The sequence below is a fragment of the Rattus norvegicus genome, chromosome 6 (assembly GCF_036323735.1).
Source record: "Rattus norvegicus strain BN/NHsdMcwi chromosome 6, GRCr8, whole genome shotgun sequence".
In the NCBI taxonomy this organism is placed as follows: Eukaryota; Metazoa; Chordata; class Mammalia; order Rodentia; family Muridae; genus Rattus; species Rattus norvegicus.
The window spans coordinates 40,940,879-40,966,881 of NC_086024.1; positions in this window are offsets into that span (position 1 = coordinate 40,940,879).

Sequence of the window (26,003 nt, forward strand, 5' to 3'; positions counted from 1 at the left end):
TTTGCATTCTTCTTCTATATGCTGACCTTCAGTTGAACCAGCACAGTTTGTTGAAAAATGCTATCTTTTTCCCACTGGATGGCTTTAGCTCCTTTGTCAAAGATCAAGTGACCATAGGTGTGTGGGTTCATTTCTGGGCCTTCAATTCTATTTCATTGACACACCTTCCTGTCTCTGTACCAATACCATACAGTTTTTATCACTATTGCTCTGTAATACTGCTTGAGGTCATGGATGGAGATTCCCCCAGATGTTCTTTTATTGTTGAGGATAGTCTTTGCTATCCTGGGTTTTTCTCTTTCTGCAAATGAAATGCTGGGTCCTCTTTCCATATCCATTCTGTTAGTCTATGTCTCTTTATTGGGGGGAATTCAGTCCATTGATGTTAAGGGTAGTGATTGTTATTTTCTGTTATTTTTGTTGTTAGAGGTAGAATTATGTTTCTGTGACTCTCTTCTTTTGGGTTTGTTGCAACATTTCTCTCTTGCTTTTTCTAGGGTGTAGTGTCCCTCCTGTGTTGGAGTTTTCCATTTATTATTCTTTTAGGGCTGGATTTGTAGAAAGAAATTGTGTACATTTAGTTTTGTCATGGAATATCTTGGTTTCTCCATCTATGTTAATTGAGAGTTTTGCAGGATACAGTAGCCTGGGCTGGCATTTGTGTTCTCTTAGGGTCTGTATGACATCTGTCCAGGATCTTCTGGCTTTCACAGTCTCTGGTGACAAGTCTGGTGTAATTCTGAGAGGTCTGTCTTTGACCTTTTCCCTTTAATATTCCCTTTAATATTCTTTCTTTGTCTTGTGCTTTTGGTGTTTGGACTATTATGTGATGTGAGGAATTTCTTTTCTGGTCCAATCTATTTTGGAGTTCAGTGGGCTTCTTGTATGGTTAAGTTAGGGAAGTTTTCTTCTACAATTTTGTTGAAGATATTTATGGCCTTTTCAATTGGGAATCTTTGCTCTCATCTATACCTATTATCCTTAGGTTTGATCTTCTCATTGTGTCCTGGGTTTCCTGGATGTGTTGGGCTAGGAGCTCTTTGCATTATGCATTTTCTTTGATGGCTGTGTTAATGTTTTCCATGTTATCTTTTGCCCCCGAGATTCTCTTCTCTATCTCTTGTATTCTGTTGGTGATGCTTACATTTATGAGTCCTGATCTCTTTCCTAGATTTTCTATCTCCAGGGTTGTCTCCCTTCATGATTTCCTTATTGTTTCTATTCCCATTTTTATATCTTGGATGGTGTTGTTCAACTCCTTCACCTGGGTGGTTGACTTTGTGGTTCCTCTTTAAGGGCTTCTACCTGTTTACCTGTGTTGTCTTGTATTTCTTTAAGGGAGTTATTTATGTCCTTCTTAAAGTCCTCTAGCATCTTCATGAGTTGTGATTTTAAATCAAAATCTTGCTTTTCTGGTGAGTCGGGATATCCAGGGCTTGCTGTGGTGGGAGAACTGAGTTCTGAAGGTATGAAGTGGCCTTGGTTTCTGTTGCTTAGGTTCTTGCCCTTGCCTCTTGCTATCTGCTTACCTCTGGTGTTAGCTTGTCTTGCTGTCTCTGACCTCCCCTAAGCCCTTGTGTCAGCACTACTGGGAGACCGGCTCTCTCCCCTTAGGATCTGGGTACAGAGTGCTGTGGCATTGGGTCAGCTCAGGGCACAGGCAGAAACTGGAAGCATCCTGTCCCAGACTGTTCCTCCAATACCACGAAAATTTAAGACTTAAACATAAATCAAATTAAACCACAAATTTTTAAGACTAAACATAAATCGGATTAAAATGTGGGTAATTTCAGGTATTTACTGAATCAAAAGAGAAAAAATACTCCTTCAAAATATATTGGTTGGGGGGCTGGGGATTTAGCTCAGTGGTAGAGCGCTTACCTAGGAAGCGCAAGGCCCTGGGTTCGGTCCCCAGCTCCGAAAAAAAGAACCAAATATATATATATATTTGGTTGGATATCTTTCTTTTAATGTTATTGTGTCAGTGACAGATACCAATGTCTCTCCTTTTTGGTCCAAATATAATAGTTGCTATTAGAGAGAATAATATTGGTATAGTCAAATACTTAAATTTTCTTATTGGTTCTTCCTATGTGGAGCCAATTTATGGATAATACTTGTAAAACATTAAATTCCAGTAACAACAAAATTGCATTTTAATTCTTTGGGCTGTTGTTGTTGCTGCTGCTGCTGTTGTTGTTGTTGAGTCTCCCTCCGTACGTAACTCAGGCTACCCTGGAATTCACTGTGTAGTAGAGGATAGCCATAGACTCAGAGCAGTCCTCTTGGCTCCTTCTCCTGTGGTCTGGAGTACAGGTGTTAGCCACCACAGGCCACTGAGTGGCAAATCTTGAAAAGGAAAAGTAATTTTCCAATTGCCTAAATTTACTTAAGAAAGCTATAAGTGGATGAGAAATGGGGAGTGCTGAGTCTCGTCTCCCTATTATGTAACAGAACAGATTGCCACACGTTGATGGGATTAAGAAAAAAATATATGAGCTAAAGTTTAATAGCTAAACTAACTGAATAGATTAATAAATAAAGAAATCTATACTTGAAATACTGAGGAGTCAGCATAAGAACAATCAGAAAAGATTTTAAATAATTACTTGTAAGGAACAAGCTTAGGGAGAAAAATCATATTATTCTTCCATTAATTCGCTGCATTGTTTAAATTTTATCAAGTAATGAGTACAATTTGTAATGATAATAGTGTTAAAATTAAATAGCTCTATTCATAGAGGAACAGAACATTTATTGAGTCCCTGATACTTGCCATTATATACACACCATCTTGATTGACTTGTCGTAAAATAAATTAGATGTGGTTACTGTCCTCTCTGAGCCTGTCCCTTACTGGCAACACAAATGTACTAGACAGATCAGTTGATAAGTGCACATTCAGTGTTCAGCTCCAGTGGTAGCACTGACTCTCTCCCTGCTGTGCCAGGCTTCCTCTTCAAAGCAGAGAATTCAACAAAGTCTGATGTGCTGAGGCTAAGGGGATTTAGGTGCGAGCCTGTGCCTATAATCTAAGACTCTGAGTTCTTCTTATTTCATCTCAGTTCAGTCCTTGCTTGAAATGAATGGACATGAACACACACACACACACACACACACACACACACACACACACACACATTTTAGAATGCAATCTGTCTCAGGTTCACATGCAACACATCACACAGAAAAGTATATTCATTTGAGTTATGGTTGCTTGTTTCACAGCATGATGTTGCCTTCTTAATGTCTAGGAGCCATTTCTTCACCAAGAATAAGAAGTCAGTAAGTAAAACTCTAATTTTGCCGTTATTTTCATCTTGCTTCTTTTGTGTGGCCAGTTGAGGGCATTGCTTTCCTTGGCACTGGTCATCCAAAAGCTGGCAATTGCACAATGCCTGGCAAGAAAGAAGGATGAGAGGGGTTGTTCCACAGGTTCTAACTCAACAGGAAAGCATCCTGTCTTGGGGAATAGAATTATAATATGAACTGTACATTTAACTTCCTTCTTGATTGAGCACAAAGAGCATGCTTCCCAGAAATGGATGATTTCACAGTTCCTTGAAGCTAAAATAAAATAATGCAATAACTGATCTCCATAATGGCAATCTCTTTTGATAAATGGAAAATCTCCAGTGATAATACTCTAATGGTGCCCAAGGTCCCAGGACTTAAGGGGGTCTGGGCTGCTTGCCCTAAGTATGAGAGCATATGTCTCTGTAAGTTCAACCTTCCATCCAATTGCACTTTTCTCATAAATTCCAAGTTTGGCCTTGTGTGCTAATGCTTCAAACTAAATTTCTTTTTTTTTTCTTTTTTTCAGAGCTGGGGACCGAACCCAGGGCCTTGTGCTTGCTAGGCAAGCGCTCTACCACTGTGCTAAATCCCCAACCCCCAAACTAAATTTCTTAGGAAAAACTTTGCTTTGCTTGTTTCTTAAGCTCGGGACAAAAACAGGGAAAAGGGAACAGTTCAGTTAGATATTATGGGCAGATGCTTCTTACAACAATTCGAACAAAGGCAGCAAGATGGCATCTGGTCCCTTGCTATTACTATTAAATGAGAATGGAAAAGACTGGTGTGGTAGGTCTTCATTACACGATCAAATGAGCCAAGTGAACGTTAGGTTTATATTTGTGAGTTGATATCTAGTTCTTACTGTACAGTAGACTCTTGCCCATAGCCAAAGTATTCATTAGCATTTGGAGCCAGGAGTCTCTGGAAGGAAGATGAGCAGGAGTTTCCTGAGATCATTGGTGTCAAGGTCATTATATAACATTTAGCCCTATTAGAAAGTCTTGGCTGGGGGCTGGGGATTTAGCTCAGTGGTAGAGCGCTTACCTAGGAAGCGCAAGGCCCTGGGTTCGGTCCCCAGCTCTGAAAAAAAGAACCAAAAAAAAAAAAAAAAAAAGAAAAGAAAAGAAAGTCTTGGCTGTCAAAAGTTTCATGGGCAAACTCAGAGTCAACATACTGAAAATATTTACTGACTCATATATGCACAAGATCCCAAAAATTGAAGGTCTCTCTGACATTATCTAACCATAGTGACTCATTTTAAAGGATGACTTAATACATTGAAAGGGGTGATATGATTTGTCCTGGTCTACAGATAGCAAATAAACTAGAGAAGATCATGATATGTTCACTGTTCAATTTTTCACTTATGTGATAAAAACTTATTGAGCATCTACTTATTCCCAGTCATAACATTAGGCTGTGATAAAATTAACATGAGTATGAAGCCATTCTGCCTTCTAAGGACATTCACTGTAGAGGGGACATCAATATATGTCAGTCCCAGGGAAACATGAAAAGTTGTGACAAGAATCTTGGCCAAGGAGAGGAGACCAGAGAACTGTCACTTTACTGAGAGACTGGAGACACCTCAGAATGGACATTCTATTCTATGAGTAGAGTCTTGAAGGAAAAAACTGGAGCAATGAAACATTCCACATGAAAGACTCCATTACGCACACTCTGGGTCACATCATTTTAAAGCTCAAGTGGGGTTGTATTGGTGCTAGATTCTAAAGCCTCCAGAATGAAAAAGTACCTTGACATAGAAAACTTAGAAGAGAGACAGACTGACATTTCAATGACATCCCATGGTCAAGATCAAAAGAGAACTTGAATGGAATGAAAAGAGGTTATTTGGGGATCCCAGCAAGAATCTTGCCAATAAATTCCAACTCTCCCTAAAGATATTTGAAACCACAGCCACTTGAGGATATAAACGAGATTAGTACTCTGCAGGGGTAGGACCCCAGTGATGGACAATCACTGTATGAGTAAGTGCCCAGAACAGTTCAGTACTCAACAAGTCAATCAGGAGGATTCTGAAACCTTCCCACCTGACTCTCAGTGGGAGGCCATTTTCATTTTTAAAGAAAACTCTCTCGGCATTAACATGTAAGGTTCACTATCAACCGTTTCTCTAGAGCATTGGAAGGAGTGGTTATTGTGGCTTGCTTGTTGTGAAGTTAACAAGTTGTGGCCAAGGGTGGTGACAGTGCAGACAGACTGCCTTGAGCCACCTATTACTGTGTGAATGTAGACACACTATAGAACCCCTTCCATGTGCGCAAGTTTTGAAATCCCTTAACTATATGCTCATTCATATAATGCTTATTCATACCATTTGCTTAATGTTTTTCTAGTATAGTAATGACTTTTAAGTTAATATATCATTACTGCCAAAGTCCTGCAAGGAGAACTGGTCTTTCTCTTCAGCTCTCAGCTGTGGTGAAGTGTATTGGCTGGCCATTGTTCGGTAGCATCTCTTCTCTCAACCTCCTACTACAATGGTACACACCATGTGCAAGAATCAGACACAGTTTCTGTGGATCTATAATCAGATCATGTATAATTATAACTTTTTTTCACCCTTGAAAATAATATAAATGTATCAGTTTTCCATTGCTGTAAGAAAAATAGTCAAAATAGACTATTTTATAAAAAAGGAGTTAGCTTTCGCTCATGGTTTCAGAAGGTTCTGTGTGTAGTTGATTGGTTCTGTTGCCTTTGGGCCTGGGCTTAGAGGGAGTGATCAAAGTAACTGCTTACTGGCACTTTGCAAGAAGCAAACTAAGAAAGAACAAGGGTCCAGGGTCCTACTATTTCCCAAACAACCTACCATTTCTCACCAGCCTCTAACTCCTGAATGTCTACAACTTTCCAATAATGCCATCAACTCGGGACCAAGCTTTTAACACACAGCCTTTCAAGGGGGTATAAAGATCCAAACATAATAAATATGGAAAATATACATCTAAGTGCTTTAATTCATCTAAGCCTTTAATTCATCTTTCCCCTTCTTGTTTGTCTTGATTAAGTTCTGTCCATCCAGTATAGATGCAGGATGTTATGAGTCTGGTCCAGTCAGTACAGCAAAACCACACAGCAATTTGAAAAAACAGAACAGTCTAATATAAGGAGTCAATAACCAGTAGAGTTTTGAGAGATTGGTTAATACATAAAATGAATAAATAGGGACAAGATAAAATGTTTGATGAGGGCTGGAGAGATGATTTAGTGATTTAGTGCACTGTCTGTTCTTCCCAAGGACCCAGGTTTGATACCCAGCAGCTCACAACTACCTGTAACATCTTTCGCAAGGGATATAATACCCTTTTCTGGCCTTCTCAGGCACTGCATGCAGGTGCACAAATATGCATGTAGGCCAAACACATAACAAAGTAGATAAATCTTTAAAAAGTTACTGAGTGGGGCTGGAGACATGGCTCAGCGGTTAAGAGCACCAGACTGCTCTTCCAGAGGTCATGAGTTCAATTCCCAGCAACCACATGGTGGCTCACAACCATCTGTAAAGAGATCCGATGCCCTCTTCTGGTGTATCTGAAGACAGCTACAGTGTACTTACATATAATAAATAAATAAATCTTTAAAAAAAAAGTTACTGAGTGATATATCCACTAAGATACCAGAATTTAAAGAAACCTTTGCTATAACCATATAATGTTGGCATAGCAAACACAAGAAACTCTCACACCTATGACTAAGCATGTTAAAGCCAAAGTTTCCATTGGGTTGGGATGCAGCTTTGTGGAAGAGTTAACAAGTTCAAGTACCTGTGATGCTCTGAAAAAGTATCCTAGGCAATGCCAGGGAGAGCGTTGTATGGAGATGACTTCACATAAGGGCCCATACTATGAAGTCATCTATGACTGGGAGTGCCACAGCATGCCAAGCCTTGATGCGTCTGGCTCTCTTGCCCTACAGAAGTCACACATGCTTAGTTGACTACAGAGAACTTGTCTCGGTGTATACAACCCTTCTCTGGGCATAGCTGCTATTTCTAGTTGATGGCCTTTATTAAGTTTTTATTCAGTTAAGTTGCTTTGAGTGATACTGCTATTCATCATTGCTGCCATATTTTCTGGTATTTTGCCTAGATTTTCATTTGTTCAATCAGTTAATGTTCACTGGCTGCCTATTCTGAGCCAGGTATGACAGTTGCCTCCAAACCTGCTCAGTTACTGTGCTGGTTTGGTTTCCTGGTCCTTAGTAATCCCCCTAGACCTTTTCTACATCTCAGATGCTCAACATCCACCTTTAAAAAATTCTTCCATGTTACTATGGGAAGTGAAGATTTCACCTCTCTATTTCCTACTTAAGCCACAAAACTGCTCTAAAGAATTGTCAGATACTGCAGTTTGACATTTGTGTTTAAATCCATGTAGATTTGTCTTTCTATGCGAAAGGCATACAGAGGTTCGAGTAAATTGCGTGTGCTCCTGCCAGTGTATACTTTTCTATTGCTAACATGAACTGTAGAGATTTCTGGACGTGAGACAAAAGAATTTTCACCCCAACTTAAAAAACCAAAAGAACCAAGCACTATAACTGGGTTCCTAATGCTGGAACACAATGTTTCTATACAGTGCTCAAGTTAAAGTGATGCCAGGAGCCAAAAATGGTCCAGAGTTCAAGGCTCTAAGTTCTAGGGCTGGTGAGGAAGGTACAGAGAAGATAGGTAACCACAGCTGAAATGGACAGATGCTGGCCACTGGAGGGAATAAACCTTCCTGCCCAGCAGAAAGAAACAGAAAATCTAACATTCAGAAAATACCTTAAAGTAACCTTATCCCTGTATATTTTTCTAACACTGCCTGGATTGTGAGCTGCATGAATGTGTGTAGGTGTTTGCTGAACAGCAGAATTCCAGCACTCCATTCTCTCATTTTTTTTCAGATTCTGTTTATCTTGGGGAGACAGGTGTCTCTCCTTTTATTCACGGCAGCAGCAGCACAAATTTCCAAGTCACATCTGGTTGACATTCACGAGCGGTACATTTGCCTTCTGTCCTGCAGTGTCTGAGGGTTACAGAGCCCTGGTTACACGGGGGCGAGGCTGCATCCCAAGCCAGTGGGCAGAGCAGTGTGGATAAGTATTCGGTTGTTCTCAGTTCCCTGCACATCTCACTGACAGGCATGGACGTTTGTGGTAATTAAAATGGCGTGAAATGTGCGGTGTCAGGAAACACAGCTATTTTTCCCCTTCTGCCAACCATAACACTATTTATAGCACCGTGCTTCACCACTTATTTGCTGGGCAATGACACCAAGAAACTGATATTAAGTAAAGAAGCCAATTTACTCCACAAAAAACATCTATTATCTTTATCACCAACAGAGGCTGAGAAATAATCAATTAGAACGCAGCGCTTGGGAGTGACTAATTGAATTGCTAAACGTACGATATTGGAGAAGTCGCTCTGGGGACCTAAATATCAATCTATGTAACAGGCAAGAACTGCTCCATGCAAGCTGAACATTGGTATCACTAGCACATCAGAATCCCATTCATCAATATGGTTAACCTACAGATCAAAAGTCTTCATTGTGAAGCTACTGCATTTCAACGTGATCTTACTGCATGGGGATGAATAGTTGTCCATTCAGAAAGTGTGCACTTGTTGTAGTACACTCATTCCAAAATATACTGATATTGGACTAATACCCAGATAATGCCTATAATGACCTCAACCTTGAACACATCTTTTTTAATAATCTTTTTTTAATAGATCTTTCTTATGGAAGGAATGTGAGATCTATGCTATATAGGTCATTGAGAGAACCAACAGAGAGCACAGGACTACCCCCCCCATTGTCTGTCTGTTTCTCTCCCCTCTCTCCTTCTACCCTCCTCTGTGTGTATGTGTGTGGTATATGCATACATGTGCAGAGGCCAGAAGAAAACATTAGACGCCCTGTTTTATTGTTTCTTGCCTTGTTCTTTTGAGATAGACTCTTTCACTAAACCTGAAACTAGGCTGATGGCCAGCAAGCCACAGTCATCTTCTTGCCTTTGCCCTCCATAGGTGCAAAGCTATATTCAGCTTCTCTCCATCCCCAAGCACAGTGTCCTTTCCCACCACTTCTCTTGCTTATACTTTCATTCTGTTTGTTAAAGAAGTGGTCTGTCTGGGGACTACTTGGACTTCTTAAGAAATACAGAGGGGCAAGAGATCCTGCCTGTAAAGATTCCACACTGCATTGAAAAAGATGAGCTTAGAGATGGGTCATTTCAGTGAATGGCTCGGTCAAAGATGGATGTTAAGTCTGCTGCAGCACAAACACTTCACTGGCATTTGGGAGTAGTCTGGTTTAGACTTAATTAAGTAAAGAACCATGGGAGAAGAACATTGCAAACAAGGCTGAAGGGTTGAAACAGGCTTGGACATCTGGGAAATCTGTGATATGCTGTGTGAAGAACCAGAGGAGAAATGTAGACAGCTTGAGAAACAGGCAGAGTTTTGTTAGCTGTGTCCCAAGACGTGACCTTACTCCTGGGAACATTAGGAAGCCCTTGAAATATTTAATCAGAGGAACATTCTGGTAAGGTTATTATAGGAAGGTCATTCTGGCCATAGTGGGAACTGTAGTGGGAGTGATGAGGGAGAGGCAGAAAACATTGTGGGGATGTGAGAAGAGACTTCAAGGACACCAAGAACATAAATGTAGCAGCACTGAACAGAGTGGCTGGAAGTAGGATAGCAGATACAAAAGTAGGCAGCGAACTGGAAACAGTGTGGCTGATCAGGATGGGTGGTACTATGTTTGCTTTTAGGTTCAGTCAAGAGCTGCTTATGTTGTCAAGCCATCAAATATGATTAAAGACTAAAAGAGAAAAGTCAGCCTAGAAGGAGGGTTCAGCCTGGAACAGGTCACAGGTGTGTAACCACAGAAATATCCACAGGAAACAAAGAGGAGAAAAGGATGCATTGGAGTCTTGAGATTTTAACAGATAGGACCCAGATTTGGCTTTCCTGTAGCCCTCAGAATGATTTTAAGTACCATCCCTGCTCCCAGGTTCTCACTTCCTGTGTCAACCCTGTGCTTGGCAATGACTGAATGGAGAAGAGGGTTCATTCCTACACTGACTCTGAGCTGCTTAGATTGTAGACACATACTTACACATGGTAACTGCTAGCTCAGCTACTCCCACCAATCTGGATGGAGCTGCTGATTTCTCCTTCCTCACTCCACTTCCACTCTGAGAACAAAGGAATTCTTGGTGTTAAAAATGAATCTCAGTGGTAGAATGTTTGTCCTGTGTGCACAAGGCTCTGGGTTCATTCCCAGCAACACCACCAGCAAAAATCCAAGAGCTAGCCAAAGAGAATCATCCTAGAATAGACACACCCTTGTCACAAGGATTGTATAGACAGAACAAAATGGACCATCTCAAGGATCTAGTTACCTTTCTATAGTTTTTTTTTATCATGGGGGCTCTAAGCTTAGAATTTATAGGACTCAGAGAAATACCACTGTCTTGTGGACTACTCCAACTATATTCCTCTTCATCATCCCTTCCTCAGTATCTAGAGCCTGACTTGCATTGGGACCACATGAGAAGTCTCCCAGGACACCCGTAGTGAATACCCTTGGTTGACACCTCAGTCTCAACTGCTTCCTCACCAAGTACCAGTCTTTTTGAATATTTGAGCAAAGTGACCTTCAACAGACATCATTGTTTTAGGGTTTACACTGAGACCACTGTGCTCTGTATCTATATACATTCACCCCTGTAACCTAAAAGGAAGCCCCATTTGCCTCAAAGCAGGAATTACATGAGGTTGGTCTTGGTTTTTATTTTATTAGGATTTTCTTTCCATCCTCCCGAAAGCACTGGAAAAACACATCCATTCAAAGATGACTCTGGGTCTGGGGTCCCACCATCTCCAATTTCATTGTGTGTTTTTCCTAAGAAAGATTTAACGTTCTCACCCTCTCCCATCAAGAAAGCACACTTTGTAAACGGGAGTGAAAGTGGGGGTAGGAGCGAGCTCTGAGTCCAGTTTCAGTGTTTCGTGTTTCTTCTTGTGAAACTAAGAAGAAGAAAAGGGCAAACTTTACCATTAAGTCATGAAATAAATTAGGCTGAGAGGTGGAAATTTGAGGGCTCCCCCTAGATCTGGCTAGACAGACACATTTATTCACAATCCTCCCTTTAGACCTGTGCGCAAAAGGAAAGTCAGGGAGAACCTATACTCGAGGCAGGCTTTGTACTCAAAGCTGTTCTATCATGATGTTAATTATGGAACCGAGAAGGGAAATGAGAAACATCGTGGGGAGGAAAATGCTGGAATATTTTCAAGTAAAGAAAGCAAAGTGGATGCAGGTATGTAAAGTGATGGTGGAACTCTTGCCTAAAATGTACAAGTCCCCGTGTCAAATAACCAAGAGATTAAAAATGCATTCTCTATGAAATTTCTGAACTACATACTGTTCGAGATAAAAGACTTGAAGGACACTCAGTAAAATATTAACAGCTGATGTCTGGTGTTGATAGCATGACGACCTCCAAGTCTACAACAACAACAACAACAACAAAAAAAAAGGACTATGAAAAAAAGATTCATACGCCACAGAACTTCAATTATTAGGAAAATTTGGTTTAAAACTGAATTACTAAAAATAAAATACATATACATATAATTGTGTTGTAAGGACAGTCAGTTTCCTTTGATGTCAGTGAGGTGGAAGACTTTGTGCTTGTTCCGGCACCGTACAGGAGTCTTATGAGTCTCTGCTTGTTATCACAGACAGAGCCCAGTCATCAGAGGAAGGTGCTACCACTCTAGTTCTTAGCAGCGACAACACTTATCGGGAACACAATGCAAGAGTCATGAGATCCATGCAGCCAAGCTTTCCACTGCATGTGCTATAAAGGAATGAAGAGGTCTGGTTAAAATACAAACTGTAATTAGAGTGGGAAAAGCATGCCCAGTTTTCCCTGTCAGTGCCCAGCCTAGTGCAGAAGAGAGCACATCTGTCTACTTGCTGAATTGCATTTTGAGGTTTTCTGGGCCTGCCTGCACTGTAGACACACATAATGAGACTTAATGCTGAACTCTGTGGACATTACTCTGTGTGTGTGTGTGTGTGTGTGTGTGTGTGTGTGTGTGTGTGTGTGGAGGCCAGAGGATGATCTTGAAGTCATCCCTCAGGAATGACGCACCTTGCCTTTTGAGTCAGGGTCTCTCACTGGCCTGGAGATCACTGAGCAGGCCAGGCTTGAAAGCTAGTGACCCTCAGGTAGCCACCTATTTCTACTTCTTCAGAATTAAGATTTCAAGCCCAAGCTACTCAAAGTCAGTGGGTTCTTGGAAATGAACTCAGGTCTTCATGTTTGAATAACAAGCACTTTATTAACTGAGTTTTATTTTAAGAGAAACTGATTATAATGACAGGCAGAATTGGAGGACGAAAGCTGGAGTTGAGGCATGGGAGAGATGCTAAGGCCTCAGTAGAAATAAATATGAAATGAGTTGTGAGGCGCTATATGACTAGAATGGCTGGAACTAGAGATGGTCTGATAGCTGGGCAGAAGTGGGGGAGGGTGGGCACCAGTACCAAGCAGAACCACCTAACCTTTTGAATCTGAGCTATTGTGTATAAAACATATTGCTTTCCAGTTTCACAAGACTCACATTCTGCCGTGTCTGGAGTCAGTGAGGACATGTGGATGCAAGAGGAAAACTTGCAGGGCAAAGTCATTGCCAAACAGGTGAGTTTCCTCAGGAAATCATCAAGGGGTCTCTTTCAATTTCCACTCCCACCCATCTTTCACCTGAGTTCCTGTCACACGCTGTAAGAGCTTTGGCAAAGGGATTTCATACAGCTTTTATCTTTTTACGAGGCGGTGAGTCTGGACTTGTGGCAGCCGCCTCCTCCTTTCCCGAGCTCCTACTTCGTGTTCCAGTTACTCTGCCTTCTCCTTGGGAACCCATCCCATGCCACCTATATATGACTCCTGACCCAGGAGGTCTTTTAAGGCACAAGCAAACTTGACATCGCACTAAACAAAATCATCTCTGTCAATGTATAGACAATATTTTAAAGCATGTATCTGATTCCATGTTTCACCCCCTTTGCTATTTACTCTAAAATTTGCGGCTACCCCACTGATGTCATGCTTTAAAGAAAGCCAAATGGAAGTATTAATTTCAGGACTGGGACTGATTGCTTAAAGTTCTGCAAACAGTTCAAGTGTCTTGAGGCTACAGCTTGACCATATTAGACCATAAGGGTGGGTTCCTCGTGCCTAACCAAATGTTTCACGAAAGACCATAGGTGAGATGGTGCACTTCATCCATTATAGACCTCTTGCTTAGAGTTGATGCTGTCGTTGCCAGAGGAATGGAGAAAGATGTAAAGAAAGCCCTTTCACAATTTATGTCTGCCTGGGATGGCCTGAAGCTATTCCCCAGCGGTTGGCAGTTGGGAAATTTGAAGGGATATTTTCATTGTCAAAATAATTGGATTAGAGGAGTATTACTATCATTTAATGTATAGAGATCAAGAAAGTGATAGGAAATTCATGGGATGACTTTCACAACAAAGAATTACCCATTTTTAACAACCCCCTGGCCATTTAGGGAAGGGACAAATCTGTTTATTATCTGAGTCTTCAGCCCAACTGTAGTTTATGTATATATTTATTCACTTTGTTTATGGTTTTAATATGTAGGGAATTGTCCTGTGTTTAAATAAAAGGAGGGGTGTCTTTGTCTTTGAAATTCTTCCAAGATCTGCTCACCTCTTCAGATAATCACATCACCAGTGCTAATCCCACTAATGGGGCTCGGGCTGCCAGCAAAACAGAGTTTTATTAGTCTGCGTTTATACTTGTCACACGGTGATTGTGTCTCGAGCTCAGACTGGGACGGCTTTATTGTGTGCGCTCATGCAATTGTGAGGTTATATTTACATATTAATATGTACATAGCTTTCTACCATAAATGTCCTGGCTTTCACTTTCCCACTATACTATTCTTGATCATGATGTATCTTTATAATTATGGGAGCAGTGGGATGAATTATCTACAAATGCAGTCAGAACAATAAAGGGGATCCTGAAAAGTAAGATGAAAAGGGACAAAAAAAGAAAAGAAACAGTGTTGTGTTCTCTCATGAACAATGGGAAAAAACATCATTCCAATAGAGAATTTGGCATCAAAAAGGGGGATATTTTAAATATATATATCTTTAAAGGGAACTTTGGCTCAATTTGTAGGGTGAGTCAAAAATAATAGTAAGGTTAAAAAGTTTTATGTTTTTTTATCCTGGTTTTATTTTTGACAACTTTTCAGTAAAACCACCTTCTGTTTACTTTGGAAAAACAACCATGCCCCTCAAACTGTGGATCAAAAGGGGTGACATAAACTCCAGAGGAATGTTGCCTTAGCCAAGAAGTCTTTAGCTATTTAATCTGAAAGTGGTGGAAACAGAATTTTGTCAAGAAAGGCTGCCTCTGCTATGGTAGTGAATCTGGTAGTGAGCAGTTACAGAAGTTTGGAGAAACTATGAAAATTAATGGGGGTGAGGGGAGGTGGCAGAGAGGTGACAAATACGTGTCTTACCCTGAGAAAATGGACATCGAAGACACACTTGATCTCTACAATTCCCCCTGACGTACCCCTGTTGTGCACATGCTGTCCCACAGAGAATATAAGCATACTTTGAAAAGGGAAGCTTTGAAAAATGAACCTGTATCAGAGCCTCTCATCCCTGATTTGAAGCTATTGTCTAAAGTCATCCCTGGACATTAACCACGAGGAGTCCAAAGCTAATTGGAAAGAGGTAGATGTTTCACCTCTATAGTCTCTCACTGGGCTCAGTTTGGGGTCTTCATAATGTCTACCTCCTGGAAAACTTAGAGGGAAGTGGCGCTCCACATGCCTACAATAGATAACTAGTCTTCACTCACAAGCCATATTAAAGGATCCATATCTCTGGTGGAATACCTATTTTATGCTATGATCTTTAAAGACATATAAATCTGTCAGTATAACTTTTATATACATTTAAGAAATGCAAGTGTATGCATATTGGGCCATATAAACCAGGAGGCTTGTTTTCCTCTTGGCTTAAGATGAAGAAGACTCTTGGAAGAATCAATAATGGGGGTAGCAGTCTCACCCCAGCTATTCTAGGGATACCCTGCATTGACAGGAATGAATATGGTCCTGATGATGATTAGGATCATGATTCTTAGAATTTATAAGATGTATTGTTATCCCATTTCATTTGAACCTTGTTAATGTCTTTGTAGAAAAGGGCTGGAATGTTCCCCACCCCCATCTTATGGAGAAAGAAACCATGAACCTACAGATAGAGTTCATGAATTATGGCCACAATTGAGAGGGCTAGGTGCCAACTATTTCCTTCGAATTTAAGGGTGTGGCTGTTTACTCTACAACCTGCCACCTCTTGCCCAAAGCTTAGAATGCCAGGTATATTAATTTCACATCTGTTACTATCTCTGAACATATTTGTTGTCTGGTTATTAATGACTTCTGTCAGAGAAGAACATGGTATTTCTCATCTTCTTACAGAGTTGTGACTTGGCCTAAGCTAGTCATAGTGCTTAGTGTTTACCACGCCAACATAAATTAGGATGCTCCAATCCATACATACCTTAGACACTCTTCTGGCTTTTGCTTTCAGACTTAGTCCATCTCATCTCCAGTAGGAATGCTCTCATCCTACTTGCTCTTGTGGTAAGATATATTTCTAATTAGTTGTATCTCTTGAGACTGTGTACACAATACAAACTATGAAGGCCATCACCCCTGTCACCCTCATTTTCTATACACTTTCATTCTGGCTCTTTGGATGACAAAGGGCATGTTCTGGCAGCAGAAGTGATGAGTTCAGTCATTGGCTTATGTCATCAGCAGGTGAACAGAGTATTTGGGCCACTTTCCTCAGCACGCAAGTTCTGTCACCGTAAGGGAGCTGGCGATCTCTCATCTTCCCATTTCCCAGACTGATCATCTTTGGACCACTCCATAGAGTTAGACTTTCAATAAATGTCTCAGAAGGCTCTACCAGGAGTATCCAACCACAACCTAGGCATCACTTGCACCCCAGGATAGATATGAATGTGGCCCAACATAAAATTTTAAAATTATTTAAAACATGAAATTTTCATTTTATTTTATTTGTGCAGTTCTCAAAGCATGAACTTTGTACATGACAGCACCATGTCATAATGTTAAAAGTTTGATAGGCTCTCAAAAGTAATGGGGGTGACCTGTGAATCCCTTGAATTTGGTCTCAAATTTCTCTTTTCCCTTCATCCTACGGCAACACCATGACGTGCTTATGGGCACTGTGAGGTTGGCTTCTGATTTAGGGACAAGATGCCTTGCTCCACATTTAGAAGAGGTGATTTTCACTCTCTCCTACCTCTTTCTTCCTCTATGCCCTCTCCCACACATATCCCTCATTATTATCCTACTGGGCACATATGCTATTCCCATGGTGTTCATACTTTGATAATATTTTCTTTAACTGTGGTATCATAGAGCTGGTACTTTGATGAGGTCTTCAAACATAGTACTATAAAACCTGGCCTTCACTTGCCATGGAAAGCTGTAAAAGGTCAGATGGGGTCCCCCAGGCTGGCTTAGCCAATGATGTCCCTGATGCCATGGAAAGTTTCTCTCTCTGGACCAGACAGTCTTACACAGTTAAAAATGAAGCCAGCCAACATCTGAGCATATGAAATTTATTTTCTAATAAGAGACATGCTTTCTTTTATGAAAACAAATGGAATTAATGAATATGTCCCTCTGTAATTAAACCAAGATTCTAAAATAAACATGTCAATAACAATAGTGAAAGGTTTTGAAGGGACATTGGACTAATAACTATTTCTGTCTACTTTATTTGACCACATGACTGAAGAGCTTATTTTGAGCCCAGTAAACGAGTTGGAAATATGATACCCAAAGAAATTTCAGGGTCTTCTGTCTCTAGTTTATTTTCTGGTTAAGAAACACACTTGTGGGATACTTTGTGGCTATGTCTTTTTTAAAATGAATAAGGAAGGGCCGATTGCATAACTTGAAAGTAGGAACACTAGTCCTACTAAAGGACTGACTTGAGTTCACTTCAGTCAATTTAGGAGTTTGGATGAAGATCTTATAAAAAGGTTCTGAAGGTAAAGAATCAACAGGACACACACACACACAGAGAGAGAGAGAGAGAGAGAGAGAGAGAGAGAGAGAGAGAGAGAGAGAGAGAGAGAGAGAGAGAGAGAGACAGCGACAGAGACAGAGACAGAGACAGAGACAGAGAGAGAACAGATTTATTATGTAATTGGCTTTCATGAGGATGAAGGCTAAAAAGTCCTATAATCTGTAATCTCGTTGAGAGTCAGGAAGGCCCTAGTCATAATTCACTCTGAGTATGACAGACTAGGAAGAAGTTACTGCTATGTGACCCAATCTGAGTCCATTAGCCCAAGACCCTGAGGCCAGGAGAACATGGAGTTGTCAGTTCAAGCAGAGAATGAACCTCCTCTTCTCTTTCATTCTTGTCAGGCTCTTGGTACATTGGAAGATGCCTATCCACACTGGTAAGAGCCCTTTCCTCAGATGCCTATCTCATGGTGAGGGTCATTTCCTTAGTCTGTTGATCTGCTAATCTCCTCCAAAGATAGCTCTCACAGACTTATCCTGGATAAGGTACAATAGCTGCAATGTTCTTTTAATCTTAGCTAAAGACTTTTATCTCATAGAAATGTATTGTGCATAAACAGAAAATAATAGGATGTAAAGCATCTTAGATAAAATGCCCGCATAGTTTAGGCATTTGTAATGTTGATTATATCATTACAATTACTACTTAATCTTTGTCATCATTGCCCACATCCTTGTGGCTGTGGGCCTGGCTCAAAGATGATCTCCTCTGGTTCCTCTTTGTATGCTCTGGTTGACCCCAAAACCCAGAGCAGCTGAACTTGCATTTTCTATCCTCCTGAGTGCTGTAGTCCCTCTACGTTGGCCCTTAGTGCAGTCTGTAGACCTGAGGGAAGGGACTCTGCCTCTGCCCTACCGAAGAAGGAGTGTGTCTTCACATGTGCCCTGCCTAAGCTTTGATGACAGTGCTACATGCAGAGACTATTGTTCCTGAAGCTGGCAGACCTGGGCTAGGAGTCCAGGGCTCTTTATCTCCTACTGAACTCTCTCCAGAAGAACATCTCAAGGAGGAGCTTTTAAGAAGCTCAAAGACTATCTCTGGCAAACATGAAAGAAGAGCTCTTTCAAAACCAGAACCTCATATGTTTTCCCACCGGTCGCTGCCCTGTCCCCTAAACCCACCCACAGGCCTACTGCAGATGACACACAAAGCTCAGGAACACAGCACAGGGATACCAGCAGACATACTATGCAAGGACACCTGAGTCAGGACAGGGGGCAGGTAGCCTGAGGGGGATGCAGCATGAGGATGGAAGGCTCAGAAGGAACAAAGGCCAAGAAATAAAGATAGGTGAGGTTTGAAGTGACTCCTATCCCCAAGTACCCAATATAAGAACTGGGTATATAAGAAGGAATCTTCTGGAATATAAGAAAGCTCAACCATACACTCTGTCTCCAACACTCTTTCAGAGACTCCCACATGTCTTTCTTCCTGGGATTTCTTTTTCTCAGTCTCAGTGCCTCTCTCACACCTTGACCCTGTTATTGCGCACATGAGCCACAGGCCTTTCTTGTTTTGATGACCCATTTGGATCTTTCTTTCTTTTTTTCCCCAGGTAAGTTATCAATGGATCTCGGCTTGCATACTACAAACACCCCAGGCCTACATCTTTGATTGGAACTGACAACATCTCTGATTCAGCCCTCAGGACTGGGGTATTTTCCTTAGCCCCCTGACAGTGTTGGGGATCATCAGGAGAAGTAGGGAGTAAATGGAGAAGGAAGTGAGCTACTTAATTCAGGTGTTACCAGCAGTCTTTGCAAATGTCTTGCCAGTTTATAATTAGAGCTGACCCTGATTAATAACTGAATGTTAAACTCTCAAACTCACAACTTTTATTATGAAAGACTCAATTTTGCAGTAGCCTTTGCTTCGTAGTAAAAAGAAAAGGAAGACATTGAGAGCTCCCACTTATTCCCACCCCTAAACACACTACACCCCTTGCTAATTAGCACACACCACTACAGAGGTTCATTCCTTATAATCAATGCGCCCTGTGTTGCCAAGTACATTACAACTTTCCAAAGCCTATGTTATAGCATAGAATTCATACTGAGCAGCATATGATCTATATATTTCAACAAATGTAAAACAGCATGCGTCCATCCATCATTGCATACCATGAAGATTGTTTTCACTACCCTAAAAAATCCTTTGTGATTTGCCTGATTCTCACTCAACACCTGGCAACCATTTATTTATTAAACCTCTCCATAGTTTCATCTTTTCTACATTATCATGTCTGGTATTGTATAACTAGCTTTTCATATAAACATCTTTTACAGAGAAAGATGCATTTAAACTTCATACATGTTTTTTGGGGGTCTTGATAGCTCTTTTTCTTTAGTGCCAAATAATATTCTATTTTCTGGATGTACCACAGTTTGCCTCTCCATTCACTCAGTAAAGGACATATCATTATTTTTAAATGTTAGTAACTATGAGTAAGTTTGCTATAAATATCCATGTATAGGTTGTTATGTCCTGCATTCAGTTTACTTCTAAATAAACATTTGTTCTCTGTTGCATGTAATAACTATAAAGCAACCCAAATCACGCTACCACCGACTACTCTTCTGCCCTGGCGGTCTCCCCGCCCCCATGGCTAACCTCATGCAGTAGTCTGCCAAACACCTCAAGGTTTGCTTGCTGCTGAACCTGCTCACATTCACCCCCTACGGCTAGCCATCACAAATCCCCATAACCCGGTAAAATCAAAACTCTAGAGGCTTGTAATTTATCAGTCAGATTTATAACAATAAATTCTCAACTCACAAAACACCCACACAATGAACTCATAGCCAATTAATATTGATACAAGCTGCTCATCTAGATTGGACAAATTGTCCTCTTTTATTCTATTCCTTTTATAATATTCATAGCTACCTGTGGCTATTTCAAGTCAAGTAGATCTGGTTCATCTTCTTCCTTCATCCTCTCTGTCCTTCTGTCCTCTCTGTCCCCTCTCTTGTCTCTGAAAAACTTAGCCCCGCCTACCTTTTTCATTATCCAATCACAGAAGTCTAGTCTTATTTTTCACCTGCCCTTACCTGTGTATTGACAGCAACCCACAGTTATTGTCCTAGGAAATTATTTCACTATTAGTTCCAAATCTGACAGACTCTGACTCAACATTTTTGTGGCTGTTTCATTGGTATTATCTCTGTTTTGTCTGTTTTTGTTTGTTTCTTTACTTAATAGCAAGACTTTCTAAAGAAAAGAAATGAAGAAAAGCCTGAAACTCTGAACCTGAAATTAACAATAAAGATTCTCCTTTTACTGGCCACCATGTCTACAGAGCCTGGCATATGAACTATTGCAGAGAGAGATCAAAGCCAAGGGCGCATATGACAAGACTGCTTCATACCATGTCTCTCTGTTCCAAGGGAATATGAGAAAAATTCTGATCCTTACAGATGTGATTTGGTAAAGATTGTCAATATAATAAAAAAGAGAGAGCAATAAAACTCCATCAACTTTCTTCATGGCTGTTTGGAAATTCTGTCAGATGCATATCCATGTGTTTCGAATGTCAAGTCTTTACACCAGGAGAGAATAGCTTGACGGGCCACCATGACTCATCGGTCTAGGGCAGGTTAAACTTACTATCCAAAGTGAAATCTAGGAATTTGGGGGAAAGGAAAGGGCACTGGTAATAATCACTTCTAGACAATGCATGTAAATCAAAGCTTTCCACATCAACCGAAGTGTGATGTCACACAAGGAATCAGGGAAGAGCTTTTGACTGGAAGGCAGCCAGATGTAACATGAACTCTATACTCTATCATCAAAAACCTGAGCTGCTGTGTGCCTGAATTTGAAGCTCCCTGTCAGACTGTGTGCTTTTCGGTTCTCTCTTTGCTACCAGACCTCTGCCATCATGGGTCACATGCATGGTCCCTGGAAGGGCTTGTCCCAGTCAGTGCTGCCCTACCACCATAGCATATCCACATGGCTGAAGTTGACCTCTGAAGATGTGAAGGAACAAATTTACAAGTTGGCCAAGAAAGGCCTGACTCCCTCCAAGATAGCTGAGCACAGACAGTCTGGGATTGAGTCATATCTAACTGAATTGACTCTAAGCTGCTGTGACTTTGTTTTTAAGGTAAATAATTCGTTTCTGTTACCATAGTTCTGGAACTTAGGATAACTGCTTATAGGAAGAAAATACCCTTGTTAGGACATAAAGTATGCTAGAAATATGCAGAAAAAAATCATTTGAAATGCACTCAGCTGATCTGAAGTAATATGAGGTTTAAAAGTATAACATGCAGTTTTAAAAATTGATACAAATAAATGGTAAGCAGACTGTGTGCTTTTCAAGGAACTTTTTAATGTTAGGGGGGTGCCTAGAGGCCCTTGAACCTGCTAAGAGAACAAGAGGTAGCTCTCCACAGCTAACAGACCAAACTCTAAAAAATCATATCACTAATGACCAGTTAAATGGACTCAGCAACTGAAGTCCAGTACATAGGTTAAGGCGGTTTGCCTGAGCCCAAAGTCAGTGGTAGGGCGGTATGAACCATGCAGGAAGACTAGCTTCCCTGACCTTCTGCATTCTCTTGTGTCTTGTTGAACATGAGTTATGTAGTGTGAGTTCATCTTTAATCAAGATAGACAGATGTTCAGCCAATGTTTTTTCTACGTATCCTCATGGGCCTGAGAGGTCAGATGTGATAGGCAGTGACTTTTAAGAGTATGTGACAGTAAGAGATCTGCAGACATGTGACAGTGACATCCTCGAGATCAGGGTATGGAAGAGTCTGGTTCTCAATTCACATCCTAGACCATCATCTCTTCTCACTGCTGAGTACAGGAAACCATGCTAAAACTGAGAGATCAGTCATGGAAGGTCTCTACATTGTAAGATAAACATCTTCACAAGTGGATGAAGCTGTGGGGAAATGACATTTCTTGTGCTACAGTCTGAGATCCATGACTGTTTCCTTCCTATTCGCTGCAGTTCGGCAGTTAACTTCTAGCTGTGCCTCTGAGATCCCAGAAGCCCGGGATGCCCAGACCACACTATTTTCCAAAAGGAACAGGCTGCTGTCTCTTTAAAATGCCCAGAGCAAAACTGGGCATCTTGGGCTGTGTGAGTGCAGAGCGGAATTTCACACACCCACACCTCAGCCAGCCAGAGAGACTGGCCACCCATGCTTGGGTCTGTTCAGGCCACATCAATCGGTAGCCTGGGTGGCCTCATTGTCACTGCAGGCAGAGCTGTCCACCAGGGTTAGCAGGACTAGCCGCTGTGGCTATGGCCCAGTTCCTTGTTTCTGTGGATTCTAGCACAAGGCATTCATTGCAGTTCTGGCTACATGATGGAGTGGAGCTCTCTGTGGAAGGGAATTTAAATCTCCATAAACCCTGACGGGGTGAAGGCTGTGAGTAGCCAACCTCAGAGAAATACCATCATGCATTTTGATAGTTGTATAGTCAGCAAGTGTTTCTTTAATACTCTGTGTACTTGGTATAACATCAGATATTAGAGACTTAAAAGTTTTCCAGCCATAACCTTGAAAACAAAACCAAATGGAATAGATCAGGAGCAATCATTTTAAAAGTATTTTTCCATCTTCCTCTCCTCCCTCTTCAACAAGGCCTTGTGTACATCAAGTGGGCCTCGAATTTGTAGTATAGCTGAGGATGGTCTTGAACTATTGATCATCCTGCTTCTCTTTCCAGTTTCTAAGATTATGGACCTGAACCACTATGTCCATCTGTTTCCTTCTGTGTGTGTGTGTGTGTGTGTGTGTGTGTGTGTGTGTGTGTGTGTGTGTGTGTGGTGTGTGTGTGTGTGTGTGTGGTGTGTGTGTGTGTGTGTGGTGTGTGTGTGTGTGTGTGTGTGTTAGAAAAATTATTCCATGTAGCCTAGATGAATGCACACTGAACATGGATTTCACATCAGCCCAGGCTAGCTTTCGACTTGCTATGTAACAAAAAAATAACCTTGAACTCCTGACCCTCCTGTCAATGGGTTTTGATTGAGACTCCCACAATCCCTTTGCTTCTAGGCTCCTGTCACACTGCCCTCTCTGCTATACCTACCACAAGTGTTGGGATTACTGGCATAACCACTATCCATAATTGTATACAGTGCTGGGAATCAAATGTCATGGTGATAAACACAGGATATTATAGAGAATTCTAGGACCCAGGGAGGAATACTGAACTCTTCTTATGCTCCAGAAGAACATGGTTCTTTCTGGAAAATGACCTCAAGATAAGATTTATGGAAGAAAAAGGAGGGAGATGAAGAGAGAGGAGGGAGTATATGGTGTGATCCTCATTAATCATTTGGTAATGTAGCACATGAAGGAAGCAACTGGCCACATATATGGTTGGAGAGATCAGCAAAGAACACTCACAGATCAACAAGCTAATTGGTGTGGCTTTGATCTTTAGGAGATAAGCCATTGTTTTAGCCGAGCTGGTAGGTATAGCACAGAGGGAAGTGTGACAGAAGCCTAGAAGCAAAGGGATTGTGGGACTCTCGATCATAACCCACTGAGAGTCACTGAGTTTCCAAACAAATACAGAGACCCAGAAGGAAAAAGTGTCATTCTGGTAGATGCTGTGGGGTTATGACAGCAGACTGCATGGTTTACTCCTCCTCCCAGCAGCTGTATTTCTAGTTCAGGAGTGATGACGATCTGAGAGGACATGGGTAAGTCTAACATACTAGCTCTAGGGCATGACCTGGGAACGCTCTGCCTCCTCAACAGAACAGTGTTATCTGTGCCCTTGGTCTGTACATCCCCTTATATGTTAAAAGGATTGGTTATGAAAAGAACTGAGAAAGGTACCTTAGAAGAGATACAGATGACAAAGATTGGTTTAATATCTTGTTCAAAAATCAGTGCAATATAGATGGTTGGGGAAAATGCCTAGGAAGTATATGCTCTAGGTCAATGTCTTTGCTTACAGAATGCAGCCAAACTTTCGGGGACTGCATCCAAATCCTATTTCTCAAGCATACATACACACCTAAACCACATCATTACTGACAAGTATTCACATTAGACAATGCAAAGCTCTCTGATGTGCATGGTAGTTGGTGTGTTTAAATGCCAGGTAGTGTTTCAAAGAATAATTGAAACGGAAATCCAGCAACAGGTACAATTAAGACATTCTAAATTTCCTATTCAATTATGGATGGCTATTCAGTAAGTACTTAGTTCCTTGACTTGGTCCCAGAATGCCTGGCTCACCTTTCTTTTGTGGTCTGGTATATGGTCTGTGTTTCTATCTCCTTCAATAACATTGATCTTGGAACTCTCTAAAAATATAGATTTGTATTTCTCTAATTCATTTATGTTCTTGTGTCTATCCATATAGTGAGAATAGTTCCCTCTACAATATCCCTTTGCATCTTAAAACAGCAAAGCATGGCTTATATGGACCACTTGTAGCTATGTGTCAGCACAGATGACAACAGAGCCTCCCATTTACCTGAGTGTAGCTTCAATCAAATGAGCCAGCTGGGTAGGTTGTTGCTATTACATCAATGTCACCCTTGGCAATATTCCATTCAGTTGGGACTTTGAATAGAGAAGAAGATCTTGTTCATACCCATAACTGAGTGACAAGTGAAGAATCACATTTGCACAACAGCCCTCCAGCATATGAGCACAGACTAACTTCATTAGGCAAGTTCTGTCTGCTTACACATGTCTGCACCTCTATTTTGGTGAGCAAATCTCTTTTAAAAAATGAACTGCAAATAGTGTCTTCAAACAACTGTTGGACACTGTTTCATTACTAAGTTGTAAACCATTCATATGATGCAGATTTTTTGATTGGTCTATTAGATAATTACCATGCTCTGTTTTGCATTAATAATTACTATGGCAATATTTTGAGTTTTTAATGTAAGTAAATAGATCTGGCCTTCCTCCCTGGTTCAGAGGAGACTTGCAGGACACCAAAAATGTCTTTCCTGTCTGTTAAAACCTTTGGGGGCCCCCAAAACTAAACAATCCTCCATGACTACCCATCCTAGAAGGATCTGCCTGCCAACCCAGCTGGGTTTCACTGGGGGACAGCCTGCAGAACAGGGTACACCCATGATGCAATCTTCAGAGTAGAGGACTATTTAGGCACAACCAACAACGTAAGATACCCTGACCTCTAGTGTCTGACCCATGGCTCCCTAACACCACCCTGAAAAGTCCTGCTGCTGTCAGAATCACCTAGCCAACACTATAGAAAACCAGATGCCTAAAAGACAGAATAAAAATACAATCAATAAGACTCAGTGCAATGTGGCACCACCAGAGCCCAGCTATCCGGCTACAACTGATGATGGATATCCTAATGAAACTGAAGCACAAGAAGAAGATCTAAACCGGGAGTCCCAAACCCTCAGATCCCGGCCCGCAGCAGCTCTCTGCTCCCAAACCCCATGGGAGAGAGACCTCACCGCCTGGTCAGGTGGGCACTCCTGAGGCTGCAGAGCGGAAGAGACCACCAACACTGCCCACC